Source organism: Oryctolagus cuniculus, chromosome 4 (genome assembly GCF_051225735.1).
Source record: "Oryctolagus cuniculus isolate XC-2025 breed Fujian yellow rabbit chromosome 4, ASM5122573v1, whole genome shotgun sequence".
Taxonomy (NCBI): domain Eukaryota; kingdom Metazoa; phylum Chordata; class Mammalia; order Lagomorpha; family Leporidae; genus Oryctolagus; species Oryctolagus cuniculus.
Window position 1 is genome coordinate 39,145,670 of NC_142870.1, and position 20,757 is coordinate 39,166,426.

Genomic DNA, 20,757 nt, shown 5'->3' on the forward strand with positions numbered 1-20,757 from the left:
TTAAAAATTATGTATACCCTATTAAACAATGATACCTTCTTCCTCTTTTGTATTTTATTGGACTTTATTAAGGCATAATTAACAAAAAGCATATATAGTCAAGGCATACAACATTTTGATATGTGTTCACATAAACACAAGGTGTTTTACAAACAAGTATAGCATACCAGTCAGATGACACAATGTCCACAGAATATGATGAGGGCATACTACGAAGGCATGAGCAGTGGCTATTTACCATCAAGTATAAAAAACATTTTGAGGCGGGCGCCGCGGCTCACTAGGCTAATCCTCCGCCTTGTGATGCCGGCACACCGGGTTCTAGTCCCAGTGAGGTCGCCGGATTCTGCCCCAGTTGTCCATCTTCCAAGCCACTCTCTGCTGTGGCCAGGGAGTGCAGTGGAGGATGGCCCAAGTGCTTGGGCCCTGCACCCCATGGGAGACCAGGAGAAGTACCTGGCTCTTGCCATCGGATCAGCGTGGTGCGCCGGCCACAGCGCGCCAGCAGTGGCGGCCATTGGAGGGTGAGCCAACGGCAAAAGAAGACCTTTCTCTCTGTCTCTCTCTCTCACTGTCCACTCTGCCTGTCAAAAAAAACAACAACAACAACAAATTTTGACTCTACCAATAAGTTCACCCATAGCAATGCACAGTGCTGAATATCACTATTTTGTGTGCATACGACAGTTAATTGCATTTGCAATATGACTGAAATATATGGAGTCATGCCTTGGTACCCATGAAGGACTGGTTCCAGGACCTACCCTCTTATGATACTAAAATCTGGGTACACTGAAGACCCCTATTTAAAATTATAATGAGGGGCCGGCACTGTGGTATAGCTGGTAAAGCTGCCACCTGCAGTGCCGGTATCCCATGTGGGCGCCAGTTCGAGTCCTGGCTGCTCCACTTCCTATCCAGCTCTCTGCTATGGCCTGGGAAAGCAGTAGAAGATGGCGCAAGTCCTTGGGCCCCTGCACCCTCATGGGAGACCCAGAAAAAGCTCCTGGCTCATGGCTTCAGATGAGCTCAGCTCCGACTATTATGCCCATTTGGGGAGTGAACCAGCAGATGGAAGGCTCACTCTCACTCTGCCTCTGCCTCTCTGCAGATCTGCTTTTCAAATAAAGAAATTAATCTTTATAAAAAATTATAAGGAGCCAAAAAGTTAACAGGTCCTTGTCTGGTGTGTATGCTATTAGAAATACACAGACAACATTTTTTGAGTTGTAAGCAGAAATGCATATATTTCTTAGGCAGCCAGTAGCAAGAATAAAAACCATGCTGCCTGAGCAGCTATGACCTGCAGACTTTATAGAGCTTGCTTCTAAGGATGTTAATAGATAATCACTTGTGGGTAAATTCTGGGAATAGCCATGCAGACTCAAAGGGGGACAGGCACACATACTATCACTTGTGTTACATTCACCCCAGAGTTCATTTAGGCTGAAGGATTTATAATTGAGGGTGAGTTTTGTACTTGGGAAACATGATGGTGAGGGGGCAACTGCCACTTGTTCACAGGCCTCTGAAACCAGCCACAGAAGATCAGTATTGCAGCTTCATAAAGAAAAGGGGTCACTACCAAGCTATGCCTCTGATTATTCTACAGGAATACCTGTTTACTCTCAACTTGGGTTAGGTCAAGGTTATTATTTTTTTGTCCAAGGGCAGGGACAGACACAATTATTTTTTCAAGTTGTTTTCAATTGGCACTTGGCTAAATCCACAAATGCAGAAACCATCGATATGAGGGACCGCCTATAAATTTACACACACACACACACACACATATACATATACATATATAAATGAAAGAGAGACATTCACGTACACAAACACCATAATTTATTCTTAAATTTTAGGAGTGGAATAAAAATAAAGAAAATCGTTATAAAATGTAATCAAAACTTTATAATTATGTAGGATTTTAAATGATATTCCAGAGAATTATTCCAATGACCTGGATCCTGAAAAAATGAATATATGTTGAATATTTATAATTTAGTATAAACATTATTTTAAAATGCATGAAATTTGTGATTACTAAAACTTTAAATAGTTTAATATAATTTAAAATGTAGCTCTTAAATCTCACTTTAATTCAAATAAAATTTTAATATTTATACAAGCTTCTGATAAAGAAGCCTATTTATATAAGTTTTATTCATAGTTTAGCTTGTTATTCCTGCAGGACCAATTTAACATTTATTAAGATTATGTAAGAAAAAATTCCAATGCCCTGTGGGAGGTTGAACCTGGCCTCCTGGAAGAAATTCACATCCTACTCAGCTCAAATGTGTGATTTGAGAGCAAAAAGGATGCACTGACAGATGTGACTGGAGTAAGGATGTGAAGATGATGGGGTTATCTGGATGACCTAGGAAGGCAATCATGGATGTCCTTATAAGGAGGAGGCAGAAAAGGAGATCTACATGTAGAAGAGGAGAAAGCAGTGTGACCAAGGAGAGAGAAACTGGAGTGATGTGAACACTGCCAGGGAGACCCCACAGCCACCAGAAGCTGCAAATGTTGAACAACAGATTCTCTAGAGCTTCCAAGATGACTGTGGTTTTAATTCACCTGGATTTTGGCCCACTGATTCTGATTGGTAACTTCTGGCCTCCAAAAATGTGAGAGAACAAATTTCTGTTATTTAAAGCCACCAAATTTATGCAGCAGACATCAAGTATAGCCATAAAAATTAATGAAAGATGGAAGCATTATTTCTAAGAATAACATGGAATGTACTTAAATGTAATTAAATCATTAGCATGAGAAAGAGTTAAAGGATAGTTACCAAAGGAGTCTAAATAATAATACCTTTTAACTCATACAAATTTCTTATTTCCAAAAAGAAGCCAAATATGTACCAATGCATTTCAGTGCCCAGAACAAGGCACATCTCCTTGAGACTTTCTTGGAAAAGCAAATCTCGTTAGAATAACCACTGCTGAGTTCTAGAACTGATAGACAAGCCTCCAGACAAGTGAATTTATAATAAATTGTTCTATTCGTAGCCTTCTCCCCACATAATTATTTTCAAAGAGCAAACAAACATGACTCCTTCATGATGGAAATAAAGACTCTGAATTTACCATTTGGCAAAGTTAAGGGGTTACTTTTTCTACACAATACTTGATGTATTTTCTTCATTAAACAGAGATGAGAAAAGAATTGCACTCTGAGTTTTCTAATTAGAAAGGAGAAAATCAGAAACAGTCTCTGATATTAAAAGATTTTTCATTGCAAACTTTGAGATTATAATTGTATTAATGAAGGAAGAAAACAAAAGTATCACTAAAATTATTGAGATATTTTCTAATAACAGGGTCTGATATACAAAGGACTACTTTCTAGATAAACTTTTATAGAACATCCTATAGTCCACTGGCAAAATTACCTAAATTAGCCTAACATTCAGACTTAAGGGATATTATTACTGCTAATATACTGAGCCTACAGTAAGTACCAAATGAACATAATTCTATTATCTTGAAATTACCTAATTTTTGTGTTACTTTTATATGACTACTAAAGCCATATATTTTACAGATATTCACTTTTATTCATAATTTCATAATTTTTAATTAATAAAATAGCCTTTCAGAAGCCATGTACTTACAAAATCAACTTTGTGATACTCTTTACAATGTTCAAGAATTGTGAGAGGTAGAAAAGAGATTATCAGATTAAACCCCCTTGGGCCCTTAATATGCTATGCAACACTGGAAAATATATGAAAGAATATAATATATCTTTCCTAGTAGATTAACTAAAAAATATGAATCAGCTGAACTTCAAAAGTAATAATCTATTGATGAATTTGCTCTAGCTCTCAATATTTTAGCTTTAAATGAGATTTCTTATTTTAAAAATATTATTGCAATTTAGTTTTTTCTTTAATAAAAAGCAAGAAAGGTTCCCAAAGTTGAATACATAACAACTGCTTGAGTGAGAATAGGTAAAGGGTTCCTATGAGCAAAACAAAGCTATTAATTAAAAAAATCCTTAAAAGACTAAATATAACTATGAAACATAAATCTGTAATGTGATATGAATGAGGATCAGATCAGTCTACATCAAACTTTGGCCAAAAGGGCATCAAAATACAGAACAAAAAAAGACAGCTTTTGAGATACAATGCCCTTAGCTACGTTGTCCCAGATTTAACATCGATTTCAGAATGACAGAGGTACACATACTCATTTCTGTAATACTTGCACATGGGAAAGAAGAAACTGTAGAATATTGTCAAAAGGAAATAAATGAAGATCAGTAATTACTTCTCCTAAAAGCAAGTCCTTGTTTAGAATGATTTAGAGAGACAGATGCTTCTGTTCCTATAAAAAGGACTATTATCCCCCAAGGTTTACACCCTACTTCCCCAATCTTCTAGCCTAGTTAAGAAGTATTACAACTGTAATATTTTTTCCACTTCTGCCTTTTCACTGAAGCAAATCTTTAAAGAAATAAAGAAACAGCTAAGTAAAACAGATAAAGTGTTTGCTTCACTTCAAGTACATTACTGGAACAAAAACTTTATAAAGCGAGGTCACCACAAAAAGACAAAATCCAAAGGGATTATGTGAGATTTGGGAAGCAGGCATTGAAAATGACATCCCTGAGCATGTGAGAATAACTACCCCTAACTGAAAAGAATAGGAACAATGCTGAGGTGGTGTAATTGGGTAAAGATTGATTAGGTGTCTTAGACTAGAAAACAAATGAATTACCCATGATATAAAAATATAGGATTTAAACGCCCAAGATATTGAAAGATCAATATAGTAATAACAGAAAAAGGCTATGAAAAGGGGAAAAAATCAGTGAGTTTTCATTATTGAAAAAGTGTGCTTCAAAGAGACTCATCCATGTGCAGTGAAGGCTAGAATTCTATTAAGTAAACAGAGTTATAATCTGGTATAATGCCAATAAAAAAATTTAAGAAGCATCTTCAAAACTGATAGTAAAGGGGAGGTACTATCATAAGATGACTTGAAGCTCTTATTAACATATTTTATTATTATATATATATTACTCATAAAAAGCCTATCTGGTGCTAAGTTGAATCATTTGTACAAAAGAGTATGATTCCTAAATAGTCATTCTTAGTACTAATGCAATGAAATAAAATATAAAGTATGAGGGGGAAAAATAACCCCTAGAGAAATCCAGACAAATTTCAAAGAATTGGTATGTAGTTTTAAAAATTATACGATCTTTTAAAAAACATACAATTATATATTTAATACACATTGAAACTACTTTTTTTTTTTTTTTGACAGGCAGAGTGGACAGTGAGAGACACAGAGAAAGGTCTTCCTTTGCCCTTGGTTCACCCTCCAATGGCCGCCGCGCTGCAGCCGGTGCACCGCGCTGATCCGATGGCAGGAGCCAGGAGCCAGGTGCTTTTCCTGGTCTCCCATGGGGTGCAGGGCCCAAGCACCTGGGCCATCCTCCACTGCACTCCCTGGCCACAGCAGAGAGCTGGCCTGGAAGAGGGGCAACCGGGACAGAATCCGGCGCCCCAACCGGGACTAGAACCCGGTGTGCCGGCGCCGCTAGGCGGAGGATTAGCCTAGTGAGCCGCGGCGCCGGCCCGAAACTACTTTCTAAGAATATAGTTAATGACTATCAAATAAACAATGATGAGAAGAATGCTTCCTGAATATATAAATTTTCCTACAAATAAAGTTCCATAATACAGTTGGAAATCTATTACTCTCCTCTTTTTCTTCCACAAGATGTGTATTTTGACAGGTAGAGGTGGTATGAGGGGAAACAAAACTGTTTACTAATAGGGAAATATCAAATATTACATCCCATTGAATGAGAAGGTGATGAAATAGACTTTACAATGAAAAATGGGCAAGGACTACCTGTGATGTAACTACATATTCATTTGAATGATACTAGTCAACTTTTTTTTTTACAGTTTATTTATTTATTTATTTATTTTGACAGGCAGAGTGGACAGTGAGAGAGAGAGAGAGAGAGAGAGAGAAAGGTCTTCCTTTGCCCTTGGTTCACCCTCCAATGGCCACCGCGGCTGGCGCGCGACGGCCGGCACTCCGCACTGATCCCATGGCAGGAGCCAGGTATTTATCCTGGTCTCCCATGGGGTGCAGGGCCCAAGGACTTGGGCCATCCTCCACTGCACTCCCTGGCCACAGCAGAGAGCTGGCCTGGAAGAGGGGCAACCGGGACAGAATCCGGTGCCCCGACCGGGACTAGAACCCGGTGTGCCAGTGCTGCAAGGCGGAGGATTATCCTAGTGAGCCGCGGCGCCGGCCAACAGTTTTCAATTAGGTTAAAAATGATGGTCAGAAATTGAAGTAACCCTTCAACAATGGACTGAGGTGCTGGAAGTGTAAGCATTTATGATGCAAAGAAGCTGTGGTAAGTAACAAGTCTTCACAACACATCTATGTACTTTAAACCTGCCTAGTTCAGGTGTACTGAAATCACTGAATACAAATACCTCCACTGCAAGTAAAGAGAAAGCAAAGGCACAGGGCAGCTACCTTGAGCTGGGCCCTTCAAGTGTGACTTCCCCTCTACAGCAGTGGGAAAGCTAATGACTAATAAGGAGCCAGTGAATTCACCACAGGGAATCACCCACCACACCCCGTGTGATGCACAAGGAATGCTTATGTGACAAGGCTTAGTGACCTATAGCTGACAGTTTAAATAAATAAACAAACAAAAAATCACTCTACAAGACATTTTTCAGTGAAAGCACCAGGAGTTACATCAGGATATTGCATGATATTGGCATATTAGGATGGGTAAAAGTGAACATACTGCAGATTACAGGGAAAAAAAAAAACAATTCTCAACTCAAGTGTTAAATGTTAATTTTGACATTGAATATACAAATACCTACGGTGTTCATTAAAATAACTTATCTTAAATGTAAATGTTTAAATCATAAAAAACATTGTATAGTATGTACTTTACCGTGAGAAGGAAAGTTTATTTCCAGGAGGTATATCTCTAGTCATGATTATTTTAGGACACACTTGACCAAAGTGCAAATACTTTCATTAAACACAGCCAGAAATAATACTAACCTCAACAATCACAGAATGTAATTTTCTTTCCTTTTCTGGCACAGCAGTAAAAGATCAAATACTAAATACAAACTCATGTGGAAAAAAATAGATGCCTATATAATTTAGAAGAAAAAAGCATGAAGCACTTATTTTAAAAATACATATCTCTAAAGAAAGAGGAAAGTGTTCAATTCTCCAGACTTTCTAATCGTGTTTCAAATCTATTTTGACTATCCTGAAGGATAGAAAAATAAAAGATATAAACTAAGTATGAAATATTTCACAGCACAGGGATATTTTTATAAAAGGAACGTGTTCATACATTTACAAGATTCCTAGAATTAATGTGATGTTAAGGGAGCAATCAGGGAAGTTTTTTGTTGTTGTTGTTTACATACTTGTAATTTAATTCTATAACCACTAGAACAATTAGGGTAAGAATATTTTTGTATACTTATTTTTCTAAAATATCCTACCCATTAACTTGTGGACTTCACAAAGGTATGAGGCACCTGTTAAGGTTAACTGGTAAACGTAGACACATTTGGAATATGAACACATTTTTGCTGGAATCAATAGAATATTAAACTCTTATATTTGTCTCTGGCACACTCAACCCCGTATACACAATGAGAATCACCTGAAGAATAAAATGAAGGTGCTTGGGGCAGACATTGGGCACAGAGATTAAGAAGCTTCTTGAGACACCCACAGATTATTCCAGCTTCCTGCTAATGTGTATCTTGGGAGGCACAAGGTGATGATCCAAGTATTTGGGTCCTTGTCACCCACATGGGAGACCCAACGGAGTTCCAGGATCCTGGCCTAGCCCCAGCTGTTGTGTGTTGTGGACATCTGTAGAGTCTCTCTCTCTCTCTCTCATACATACACATACACATCTGCTTCTTAAGATTTATTTATTTTATTTTAAAGGCAGTGTTACACAAAGAGAGAGGGAGGCTCAAAAAAATTTTTTTTTTCCATCCATTGGCTCACTATGCAGTTGGATGCAATGGCCACCACTGGGCCAGTCCAAAGCCAGGAGCCTGGAACTCCATCCAGGTCTTCCACGTGGCTGGCAGGAGCTCAACTACTTATTAGCAGGGAGCTGGATGGGAAGCAGAAAAATTGTTGGACTAGAACTGGAATGCATATGGGATGCCAATGGTGCAGGTGGTGGCTTAACCCACTGCACCACAGTGCTACCCACTCTTAGCCCTATTCCTAATCACTTCCACCACCTTACCTTTTGTCCTTGATTAGACTGTCATTTGCAGTCTAGTTTCTTAATGATAAAAATGAAATGTAAAATGTAAAGAAGACAAAAAACAAACATTAAGTTCATAAAGTCCTATTAAAATAAAACTAAAAAAACATGGTAAGATATCAGGAAAAAAAAAAAACTGACACCAGGAATATATTTTATAAAACCTTGATAATAAATACTTCTGCAAATGATAAAAATTGTTTTGCAACAAATTTATTTCAATTATTACTCAGAATTTTTATATAATATTTCAGCAATATTTTGTGATTCTTTTTAATTTCATACTCTAGTCTTCGTAACAATATATTATTGTCAAGCAGTAAATGTTTAAATCATCCTGTAAACTTGTTAAACTCAATTAAGTCACAGAAGGCATCTGTGCTGGCTCTGAAAATTATTTATTTGTTGGGGAAGGCGCAGTGACGTAGCAAGTAAAGCTGTTGCCTGCAGTGCTGGCATTCCATATGGGCGCAAGTTCAAGTCCCAGCTGCTCCACTTCCAATCCAGCTCTCTGTTATGGCCTGGGAAAGCAGTAGAAGATAGCCCAAGTCTTTGGGCCCATGCACTTGTGTGGGAGACCTGGAAGCAGCCCCTGGCTTCTGGCTTCAGATCAGCATAGCTCTGGCCATTGTGGCCATCTGGGTAGTGAACCAGTGGATAGGAGATTCTCATTCTCTCTCTCTCTCTCTCTCTCTCTCTCTCTCTCTCTGCCTCTGCCACTCTGTAACTCTGTCTTTCAAATAAATAAATAAATGTTTTTAAAAAATTATTCATTTGTAGCCCTGAGCATACGCAAGAATTTCCTTAGACACATACAATTCACTTAGCAACAAATTTTCACTACCCTTGGAAAGATACTAATAGTATATGGTGGATTGATACAAATTTCTGATCTTACCCTGAATTTCTGTTTGATCAGTTTTAGAATGTTCACAATTTCTATAGTATGTATCCATAAATCATTTTGCAAAAACTTTGTCAGTTACTTCAGATACTATTATTAAAAATGTATGATTTTCTTTTTAATACTCTATTATTAGAAATTAAACATAATATTTATTTTAGTTTGTGGTACACGTTGGCTCCTTCATCTATCAAACCATATTCTTTTTCTCATTCCCTTGCAGCTATATTGCTGCATAGTAGATGTGCCTGAGTACAATCTGGAAGAAAGAATCAAATAAATAAGGTAAAACACTTGGAGAATTTGGGGAGTAGGAGGCCTAAGAATTCTGACTGATGCTTAATATAATAAAATGTCATTGTCCTCATAAGTACAATGAGTGGAAAATTTAAAGATAACAACTGGGGCCGGTGCCATGGGGCAGTAGGTTTATCCTCCACCTGAAGCAACGGCATCCCATATGGGCGCCGGTTCTAGTCCCAGCTGCGCCTCTTCCAATCCAGCTCTCTGCTCTGGTCTGGGAAAGCAGCAAAGGATGGCCCAAGTGCTTGGCCCCCTGCACCCGCATGGGAGACTGAGAAGAAGCACCTGGCTCCTGGCTTCGGATCTGCTCAGCTCCAGCAGTTGCAGCCATTTGGGGAGCCAACGGAAGGAAGACCTCTCTCTCCCTCTCTCCCTCTCACACAACTGCATACACATTCAGAATTAACATTTCATGAGAAATAGCCATAAAAGGTGTTTTGCATGGGGAAATGCCTCTTTTCCTTTCATTGGAATTCAAAGTGTAAATTTTAAGATGTACAGTTTATAAACAGAGTATAGATGATTATCATGCAAAAAGAAGCAAATGTTGAAAATACACAGGAATTCTCAGGGGGACAGAAAGAAGCTGGAGGAAGATAGAACTTACTTTCACAAAAAACATAAGAGCAATATGGTTTGACCTAGCAACCCAGGACAGGGTCTTTGAAAAACACCTGATCCAGAAGATGAGAAAATTCAGAGTCAAAGTAAGTTTGAGAGAAACAAAAGACAGAGGAGAGGAGAGGAGAGGAGAGGAGGGGAGGGGAGGGGAGGGGAGGGGAGGCGAGGGGAGGGGAGGCGAGGCGAGGGGAGGGGAGGCGAGGCGAGGGGAGGCGAGGCTAGGGGAGCGGAGGGGAGGGGAGGCGAGGGGAGGGGAGGCGAGGGGAGGGGAGGGGAGGGGGAAGGGAGAGGGAAGAGGTTCACAGAAGGAAAACCTGGAGATAAATGTGAATTCAACACCTGAAGAATTAGAAAGGAAGAAAGCATCTTTCAAAAGCAGATGGGCAGGAGCCAGCAATGTAGCGCAATGGGTTAACACCCTGGCCTGAAGCACTGGCATCCCATTTGGGCGGAGGTTTGAGACCAGGCCGCTCTACTTCCAATCCAGCTCTCTGCTAGGGCCTGGGAAAGCAGGATAAGATGGCCCAAGTCCTTGGGTCCCTGGACCCATGTGGGAGATCCAGAAGAAGCTCCTGGCTCCTGGCTTCAGATCAGTGTAGCTCTGACAGTTGTGGCCATCTGGGGAGTGAGCCAGCAGATAGAAGATCTCTCTGTCTCTACCTCTCTCTGTAAATCTCTCTTTCAAATAAATAAAATAAATCTTTAAAAAAAAAAAAAAAAACAGATGGGCAAAACGAGAAAACTTTTGGTGATTAAAAAAAAGTGCCAGCACTAGGAACACATCTATATAGGCCTATATCTGAGAATAGATAGGTCTAAAAAGGCACACAAACCTTTGAAAAGAAAAATAAAGTATCTACAGAATTAATTTCTTCTGATGTTAAGGTGGCATGTGATATAATAATGAATTTCACAGTGACTCTGTATCTCAGTAACAAATGTAAAGAGTTTAGAAACAATCTATGCATTGATGAGACAGCGTACTGTTGTTGCTCTAAGAGAAAAGACCAATTTATAAGACAGCTTACAATTGTGTGAATCATCATCCAAATATTTATTAAAATTGCTCACAATATTATTACCTGTTTGCCAGAAATAAAATTTCAAGATATACTGGAGAGTGTAGTTTCATGTCTAATACACAGGTTTATTCAAGAGATTGGTAGAAGTATTTATATGAGCAGAGATTTGCAAAAATCACACCACTGTAATTACCTATGCAAATTATTAGATTATTATTTCATTATTATTATCTCTTCAAGCCTCTCAACATGACTATAAATGTGACTTCTTAAATCAGTGGCATAGAATTAATTGGCCATCACAAACTAACCATATTTAGCATAATGACAGAATAAATCCAGTTTAACATAAATATATAAATGTCAATGATATCATTATTTACAAAGGCAATAAACAAAAGCTGTTACATGTATGTTCCTTCATTTATACTATTTCATCACATGTTTATATTTGAAATATTCATTTAATTCAAAGATAGTTCACAAACATGCTTCATAATAGTAATACATAACACATGTTTATTCACATACACACACACACACACACATCTACATTAGTGTATTACCATATCCACTTAGTTTCTGTAGGCTGATGCAGTGTTTTCAATCCCTAAGGAATGCTGATTGAATAATTAAGTTCTAAAAGTAATTTATGAAAATTTAACCAATGAACAACAATGAACAACTTGTTATAGTAAAATAATCCACTGTTGACTCCGGCAAACATTTTTCTTTTACATTACATTTAAGTGGTCTTCTTGAGAAATGTTAATGGTTAATTTTAAATCTTTATACCCAGAGAACTTCTCCTTCATATTCTGTAGGCAAACTCGGAGGTATCCATTGAAAACTCAAATGACCATATGTAGCAAGACACAGCATTTCTGAACCTTTTACAGGGTTGATTCACAGCATTCTAAGCAGCAAGGAAGGTAGAAAAAGACAATGTTCTTCTAAGCAATAGTGGTGAAAGTAGAATCGTCATTTTAATTCCTCAAAAATGCATACAATTATTACAAAATTATTTCAGCTATTTGTCTAATTTTAAATTTATTTATTTCCATTTTATTTGAAAGGCAGAGATACAGAGAGATGGACAAAAGAGAGACCTTTCAAGGAGGCACTGTGGCATGGTAGGTTAGGCTTCCGCCTGCAGCACTGGCATCCCATACAGGTGCAGGTTCATGTTCCAGCTGCTTCTCTTCTGATACAGCTCTCTGCTATGGCCTGGGAAACCAGTAGAAGATGGCCCAAGTACTTGGGACCCTGCACCCACATGGGAGACCTGGAAGAAGCTCCTGGCTCCTGGCTTTGGATGGGTCCAGCTCTGGCCATTGCAGCCATCTGGGGAGTGAACCACTGGATGGATCACCTCTCTCTGTCTTTTCCTCTCCCTATCTGTAACTCCGCCTCTCAAATAAATAAATACATCTTGAGAGAGAAAGAGAGAAAACGTCCATCTGCTGGTTCTCTTTTCAAATGCCCACAACAGCCAGAGCTGAGCCACCCCAGGAGCCTGGAACTTCATCTGGGTCTCCAGTCTGAGTGGCAGGGACCCAATTACTTGAGGAACCATCAAGTGCTGCTTCCCTGGATTTCTCAGCGGAGGGGCTAGGACTCTAACCTGACACACTAATATGGAAGGCAGGTGTCCCAAGCAGCAATTTAATGGTTGAGCCACATCCCCATCCCTATTTTAGCTATTAAAAGAAACAGATTTGTTTGATATACATTAAACATTTTATATATATATATATGTGTGTGTGTGTGTGTGTGTGTGTATTTGTAATGATTGTCATGCCAAATGTTGTAGCCTTGTAGCCTTGTTTTAACATGGCTGCATTCTTGATACAAGTAAGTAATGTACTTTAGAAGACTACATGATATATTGGGAGGACAAGGAAACAAAGTGGAAACTAACAGACATAGCATAGTCACATGTTTTATGATAATAAAAAGCATATAAATACAGAGAGGCGAACAGACAAGGAAAAGGTTTAAAAATGCCTAGAAACACAAAGGAAAAATACTCACAAAATCTATCAACAGGGGATGGTAGAGGGAAGAGCTAGGCCATAGATGACTATGAATAGATCTCCTTTCCTGTTTTCCCCTACATTAATTATTTTAAATTCTTTGTCTTTTTAAACAGACATTGTGAATCATATTTAATAACCACAGAAAATATAAAATCTGATTCTCCATTAAAAAAAAGAAGGCATTTCAAATGCCAAAGTAAAATATTTCCCTAGATTAAAACATACCCAGTGGCCTGCCGTCCTCCACATATTTAAAGAATATACATTGGTATATATAGATGGGAAAGCAACTTTTCTATCAATGTTACAAATGTCCAAAGAAAAACAATTCTAGAGGAAATGTAATTTCCACATCTGCATGCTCAGGAAATTCTGTAACTCAAAATCTGCAAAGAACAATTCAATCTCAATCCATATGCCATGCCTTGGCTTTCCAAAAGAGGGAGACGTAACTCCACTGCCACAAAGGTATCAATCTGATACATAAACGATTTATTCAAACACACAACTTATTGCGTTACTGAACAAAAATAATTTTAAGAAAAAAATCTAAATTATGTGTTTAGTCTTATGATTTTAATTGCTTGAAAAGTATAGTTAAATCTATGAAAAATATGATCCACAAATATAACATGGAAGCTGCTCCAACTCTTTTACAGTTCTTGATTGTAAAAATTATAATATAAAAATGTGGCAGTATATATCAGTGCTTAGAGTTAGAAAAATCCACAGGTTTCAAGATTACAAAGGTTACAAAAATTCAAAATTTCGGATTATTACTTGAAAATCAGCATTTAGCATCATTCGGAAGAACTCGAAACAGAATGTGACCCATTTCTTGCAGTGATCATTAAAAACTTGAAAACTAAATGATTTATATGTGTGTGTATATATATATATATTTCCTACTGAAAATAATGTTCACTAAGCTTTTATAAATTAACTGTGTGCTGCATCTACACAATGTACTTTATCTTTTGAAAGATAAAACCTAGTTTCTATATTAACTAAAAGAAAATCAAACAAAGCTGAAAGCAAAGGAATTATTTGAGCTAGAGAAAATTTGCAGACTAACTACAAAAGCAGGAATACGGACATCAAATCCTAGACATTAAGTCACCTTTATAAAAGCAATGAAAACATTCTCTGGAAGCACATCCTTAAAAAAATGTGACATTGTTATAGTTTAAGCACACTTGCACACTTACACACTGAGATACAAAATGCAAGTAAGCAAGAATGGTTGAAAATGCAATTTTATCGTTTAGATGCATTTTGAGTTAAAAACAGAAGGCTTGTTTCTTTTAACCAGCATATGGGCAAAAATCATCAAATTTCTACATATTTAAAATAGGGCTTCAGGTAGGTGATTACTAGATTCAACATTAAATCAGTATATGATGGAGGATGGAAAGTAACAGCTTCCTTTGACTATTATTTCAGCCACTTATGACACTGGACGAAATACTTAATCTAGTTAGTATCCAGCATCTTTACCTAAAAATAGAAATAATTTCAGTGTAAACAAACCTCATAGGAATGTTAAGCAAAGGATAAAACAGCACAAGCTACTAAGAAAAAAGAAAACAAAAACTTGAAATACTGCAATACATACATTACTGAAAATAAAATAATTTAAAATTCCAATCTAAACTGCTCTAACATTTTAAACACATAAAAGGAGAACAGTGTCCAACTAAAACTATTGATTCTGAAAACATACTACAAATTCAAACATCTCAACTAGTAATATTTTCTTATTTATACACAAAAGCAAATACTGATAGCATATTTTGCAGTGAGCTGTGGTGTTCGTATGCTGTACTCTAAAGAAGAAATGAATGATCTTGGGCAAGTTATACTTCCCTGGAGTTTTAGTTACTTAACTCTAAGCAAGACTATTGACCAAAGAAGATCGCTAAGATTTCCTCTTGTGTTTAAACTCTAGGTTGTTCAATTTTGAAGAGGAAAAAAAAAATATATATATATATATATTGTATATGTATATACATACTTTTTAGCCATTTTGAAAAGAGGCAGAAATTGATATAGAAGGGCAGAAAAGCAAAAAAGCTTTCCTTTAAATTAAGATAGCATAAAATAGATATTCAGAGATGGAAATAAATAAATCAACTAAAAATAGAAAAACCTGGTTCTGGAGGATTACATGGAAGGCAATTTACACTTAAGAAACTGGCGAGATGAATAGAAGAATCTTTAAAAAACAATAGCAACAACAATTAATGAAGAATGGAAATGACAGACTGAGGAGCTTAGGATTTAGGTAACAGTACCAGTGGATAGGTCCTTGAGCAACCCTATAAGATAAAAGATAACAATTGTTTATACCAGTAGTTCATTTTCAGCATTTACAGGTATCCTAACAAAATCACTGAGCAGGACACACGATAGATGAACATGTTGAGGGAATAAGATGTGAAAACCAAAGAGCTCCAGATCTCTTACCCATTGCTATCTCTATAAGCCATTAGTTCCAAAACCAGTCATGCATCATAATCATCAAGAGGAGTTTAACACAGAGATGTCTCCCTCTGAGTTGGTGGCGCAAAGCTATGTTTGAAAACCACTGTCTTATTAGAACAGGCAGGCTTCTCACAAGGAGAACAATGTTCAAAACTGGCATCTATCACCATGATCTTCTACAGCAAGAAGAGGGAGCCACTGAAGTTACTCAGACAAGAGGCAATCAAGGCCCAGGCTACAAATGAAAAGAACAATATTCAAGAAATTCTAGAGACATAGAGTCAGCTAAATTTCTTGGCTGATTGAATGTGATAGTAAAAGACAGACAAAAGGTAAAAGAACTAGAAGTTCACAGTTTTGGGAAAACAAGAGGATAGCAGACATCTTGAGAGCAGTGATTTGGAAAGTTATATGGGTTTTCAAGTAAAAGAATGAGTTTGTTTCTTTTATTAAATGTCAGTTGCTAGCTTGAATCTCATCAGACTGACCTCATTTAGATAGTTTTGATACACATATAACTGAAAGACATTCACTGTTTTTACAATATATTTCTGATAAGTAGTTTAAAATCTATGTATAGCATAGGAATATATACACATGAACATATTTTAGTTTATATATAGGTTTACCTTTTCCTTTTCCCCCATATCCACAAAATTCATGCATTGGTAAAACCTATAGCTAACAAGTTAAGCTATATTGATTTCTTTATTTACACTTACAGAGAAAAAAATAATACCCTTTTAAACTAATTAGGCCAGAAAAAACAGAATGATCTAATAAAGCTAACCTATAATCTTATTTTCAAATATTTGCTACTTTCAACATTTCAGCTAATTTAAATTATATCCTCACATAAATTTAATAGAAGTCTGTTCTTTTTATAAGTGTGTTCCTTTATTTATTTGAAAGGTAAAGCATCAGAAGGAGACAGAGGGAGAGGGAGATGGGGAGAAAGATTGCCCATCCACTGGTTCATTCCCCACATAGTCCCAACAGTAAGGGCTGGGCCAGGCAGAAGCCACGAGCCAACAACTCCATCTCAGTATCCCACATGGGTGCCAAGGGACGAAGTACTTGTCAATGACCCTTCCCAGGCTCATTGGTGGGATCAGAAGCAGTGCAGCCAGACTAGAACCAGCACTTCATGGGATGCTGGTGTCACAAGTAGCATCTTCACTCCTTGTACCACAATACAAGCCCCAAGTCCTCTCTTTTTCAACAAGGTTGATTTATCAACAAGATAGGACATCAAATCTAAGTAAAAAAATCTTTGCTGGCTAGTATATAATTTATGTGTGAATTCTCCTGAAACATTAAATGTACAGATCACTTCATAAAGTGGTCTTTCTTTCAGAATACATTCTCATTACCAGTTAGCCTAAGAAAAATGTTTTGTATGTTTCTTAAGTATCAGAAATTAAGATAAAGCATACTTGTAACACTTTTATTTTAAGACAAATTTCAGTGCAGTATTGTTTCAACTGTTACATAAAACACAAAATAACTATACTGGATAGTAAGAAAACATAGTTGACAATTTCAAGAGTTATAAGCAGAGACAAACTAATTGCTCCTGGAACTCGTCAGAGGTCACTGAAAACTGCCTTCACTGAAATACCAAATGTTCAATTGACTGTATGATAGACAGAAGGAAGTACACAGTATGAGAACATTATCCCCATTCATTCTAGTGCTCAGAGTTGTAATATGCTTCCTATATGCTTTCTCATTTTAATTAGATCTCATTGATTACTCATTCACATCTACCCCTTGTGTTTGATTACTCTCAAAACAGCAGCTTTTCTCATGTCTGGCAGTTTTTAAACTTGAAAACATAACACTATTACTATATGCAAGAAAAAGTGGAGACACTGGGAGCTGTGGCGCAGCAGGTTAACGCCCTGGCCTGAAGCGCAAGCGTCCCATATGGGCAACGGTTCAAGACCCAGCTGCTCCACTTCCTGTCCAGCTCTCTGCTGTGGCCTGGGAAAGCAGTGGAAGATGGCCCAAGTCCTTGGCCCCAGCAGCTGCATGGGAGACCCGGAGGAGGCTCCTGGCTCCTGGCTTCAGATCGGTGCAGCTCCGGCCATTGTGGCCAAATGGGGAGTGAACCATCAGACAGAAGACTTCTCTCCCTCTCTGCCTGTCCTTTCTCCGTGTAACTCTTTCAAGTAAAATAAATTAATTAAAAAAACAATATTTTAAGTAATGACAAATATACTTTGAGAGACTAAAACCAATCACTATAGTTCTCATTTATTTTATATATGAAATCAGGAAACTGAAATCTATTCTACTATTATTTCTTGAAAAATGTTCTAAGTCAGTTATGATTTTTTAAATGCAAAGTCAAAAAAGCCAAAAGACTCACATGTGTTAACTTGCTCAAAGCCATAAAACTTAAAAAATGGCAAATAGTAAAACCACATAGTCCAAAGTCATTTTATCTGATTCAATATTAAAAAACAAAAAAAAAATGGTATATGGACTGTAAGATTACTGTCTGAAGTGGGGAAGTAAAATGGTATACTTGAGTGATTAGAAAAGGAAAAAGAAAGCATTCAATAGAGACTTTGCCTGACCTGAGTTCAAAAAGTATAAAATTTTGTTCAAACACTCATTTATTACACTTGGCCACATTCTCTCTTATTACAATTAAAACAGTAGTAAACAACTAATCAAAATAAAAATCAGGTTCATTCTATATATTCTCCTTCTCAGAGTTTTCCAGTGGTGGAAGCCCAAATTCACTTTCATTTGTCCCAGCATGTCTCTAAATGTTCATGTTTTTGGATAAAGATGCTTTGTAAGCCAGACAGAGTACCTAAGCTACCAATGTGAGTTACTTTTTGGCTATATTTTTGGAATGGACCTTGTGATCTACAGATATTTTTAAAAGACAGGAAAGAAAGAAGAAAAATATTTAAGGAAACAATTCTGTTTCAAAGTAGTGGCATTCAATGACACTAAAGAATGGAGTCCTTTGAGCAATTCTCAAAGCGTGGTCACTGCCCCAGCAGTGTCAGTATCACCTGGTCAGTTGTTTCAATGCAAATTCTCAACCCACCTGACCTACTGAACCAGAAAGCCTGCACAGGGGCTCATCAAGCCTAGCAGGTGATTCTGATGAAGGTTCACGTTTGAGAACCAATGCTTGAAGTTATCATTGCACAGGTTTTTGATGAGTATCTTCTAAATAGTCAGACTTGGCAACATATACCTTTTACATGAAAAATTTTGAGAGCTAAAGGCAATCAAGCAGCAGCAAATGCAGGAAAAGCTCTATCCTTTCCCTTTTCAGGCAAGAAATACATTGCCATTGATGAAGTTGACTCTGATCTCATCAACCAAGACATGAAGCTGTAGGAATCAGCAAACAAATCTTATTTTATCAGGTTCATTCTATATATTCTCCTTCTCACAGTTTTCCAGTCGTGGAAGCCCAAATTCACTTTCATTTGTCCCAGCATGTCTCTAAATGTTCATGTTTTTGGATAAAGATGCTTTGTAAGCCAGACAGAGTACCTAAGCTACCAATGTGAGTTACTTTTTGGCTTAGGTTTCTCCCACATGATGTGCACAGCACACATAAATAAACTGACTCCTTTCTGCATCGGTCTTTTTGTTAAAGAGCCCCAGCAGAAAAGCTAAGAGAGGTACAGAAGTAACAGTGTAGACAACAGGGATGTGGGCAAGGGAGAGGGTTTCTCAGGAAGGTGGTGTTAACAGTATGGTTTTAGAGTGGTTAGCTTAGCTGGGAGTAAGACAAGACCACTAGAGCAGAAGATTTTAAGGAACTAAGACACCAGGATGGTGGAGGGTCTCCCGAAGGAAAACTGAAATTATTAAGATTTTTAAAAAATATTATTTCAAGAATAAAACTGAAACATTTTAAATCCCTTTTGTCCTCCCCATGTTTTACAGTTTTACCCCAAAATATATTTTAGAAGAGACAAAGTTTCAGCATACAATTATCATTTGAATAAGACTTAGTTTACTGATGTTTGCTTAGTGTTTAACCAACCTACCGGTTTCTAAAAGCAGTACTGTAAACCCTTCTTCTATTGCATAAAATGTTTTAAAACTTTTCCTCAATTGTTATATTTTACAGATAAATGATAGTTCAAATCTCTTCTTTCTTCTGATATTCCTACACAGAATCTTTTCCTTATGAAAAAAGATTGAAATATTAGATATGCTTTTAATAAATGCTCAGCTTCAATACAAAAGAAAAAGACCCAATGCCTTCGTAGCTTTACTAAGAAAGCAATGGAAATCATTCCTCTAGAATCCTAATTTAAATTTTGGGCATCTCAAAAGTACATATCCAGCTGTCCTATGGCTTTTCTAACTTCTCTGTAGTTGATTTACATACTCAATCTTGATATTCAACAAAATCAAGTTGGAAACCTGGTTGTTGTCAGTTAGCAGTCTCTGTCAGTATGTCTTTATATCCTACACTGTTATATTTCAGGCAATGTTTTCATTAAAATTCTACTCTTATTTCATGCAGAAATTGTTGTCAAACCAAAAATGGCATTAAAAGTGAGATTGACATTTCATGATAATTTGGACATCTTTCAAAATGTAGCAAAATTTTAACCCTCACTTTATAACATCTAATGAATTCCAGACTGGTTAGGATTTTACATTAATTTCATTTATTTAATGTTGGAATTTACAACTATCTAAAGTACAACATTGTAATTGCACATTTTGAATAATATTATTTATATCCTTGAGTGTTATATCCTTGAGGTTACTTTTTACAACAACCGATCTAGCGTTCCATTTTTTGCTGATTGCTAACAGGAATACCATACTGTTTTCCAAGTAATAATGAATTAAATCATAAGAATTTTTAAAGAATATGTTTCTGTATCATAGAAGCAAATAAGATGGCAGCTATTATTTACTGGTGACTTGTGAAATATAAAAAAGTTTCTAGCAAAAGTTTATTTTTATTCTTTAAAGTTCCTTTTGAATGTTTATAACAGTATGTACTAATTGCATTTCAAAATCAGTCATCCATTTTTCTTTACATACTTAACATTAG

At 36.9% G+C, this 20,757-nt stretch overlaps 1 protein-coding gene across 1 annotated transcript in view; it reads right to left on the bottom strand.

Annotated features, from left to right (window-relative positions):
- Positions 1-20,757, bottom strand: part of GBE1 (1,4-alpha-glucan branching enzyme 1) — a 304,814-nt gene that overhangs the window by 156,398 nt on the left and 127,659 nt on the right.